This window comes from Cynoglossus semilaevis, chromosome 1, assembly GCF_000523025.1.
Source record: "Cynoglossus semilaevis isolate Cse_v1.0 chromosome 1, Cse_v1.0, whole genome shotgun sequence".
Taxonomy (NCBI): Eukaryota; Metazoa; Chordata; class Actinopteri; order Pleuronectiformes; family Cynoglossidae; genus Cynoglossus; species Cynoglossus semilaevis.
The window spans coordinates 33,977,219-33,978,289 of record NC_024307.1 but is presented as its reverse complement, the minus strand read 5'-3'; positions in this window follow the sequence as shown (position 1 = coordinate 33,978,289).

The window sequence follows — 1,071 nt, the reverse complement described above, 5'->3', positions numbered from 1 at the left end:
TGTGTTACACTTCAAATTAAATCTTAATTAATGCTAACTTTGCTATTGTTCTGCCCAAGGTGTTATGCCTTTGCACAAGCAAACGGTGCTTGTCACAGTGTAACCCCGGAGGATACACAGATAGTTACAAAGGATTAGGAAGTCAAATTTGTTCCTGTATTTTAAACACCTTTAACTGCTTCAAATTTCTTTGACAAGAAGTTTAACCAGATTCCAATGAGGTGCCACAGCAACAAAATATTCTCAACAGGAAGTGTAAAATAAAAAAAATAAAAAACATTTCAAGGCAATATATTTGAAATCTAGACTGTGAAGCTTAAATAGTGGTAGTGAAATTCTGTTTTGTTTTCATTTGCTTTAGAGCCACTAACCTTACACTAGATTAGAGTAGAGGGGATCTGAGAAGCTACAGCGTGTTTTTAATTACCAACAACAGACCAGTAATAACCACAACAAAGGATACCTGCAGGCACAGGCAGACCAACGGGTTAACAAAAGCAGAAGTGCTCCAAAACTGTGCTTTCATATCACTGTTCAAAAGAGTTAAAGTGAGGCAAATCAGTGAAGCCAAGAGGTTTTACAGATGTAGTCAAATGAGTCAAGAGAGCTGAAAGGACTTCATTAACAACAATAAATCTTTTTGTTTTTGCAAAACCCAGCTGAATAGCAGATCAAATATCTTTTGGTTTCCTTCACTATTATACAGCTTTCTAGGAAAAGGAGGTGCTTTTAATCCCAACAGTTGTTGGGAAAAGGCTGGTTAGGTCCGGTTAGTTCACCAGTCCACTGAATCTGTTTAACAATAGCCTGTGAAATGACTTCTTGCAAAGACGTAAGAAAACGCAAAATCAATGCATTAATATTATGTTCTGGCATAATTTTTTAAAGGGTTTTGCAGGTGCAGGCAAGGGAGCGGGCAGGAGTGTAATGGTCAGATATTCAGTGGAAGCGGGATGAAGAAAATAGTCACGCGCAGGGCTCTAGTGCAAAGTTGAAAATAGGGTTTAGGTGTCAGAGCCGACAGGCTATAGTAGTTTTGGTTGATGTTCAATTCTGACCACGTATATATGT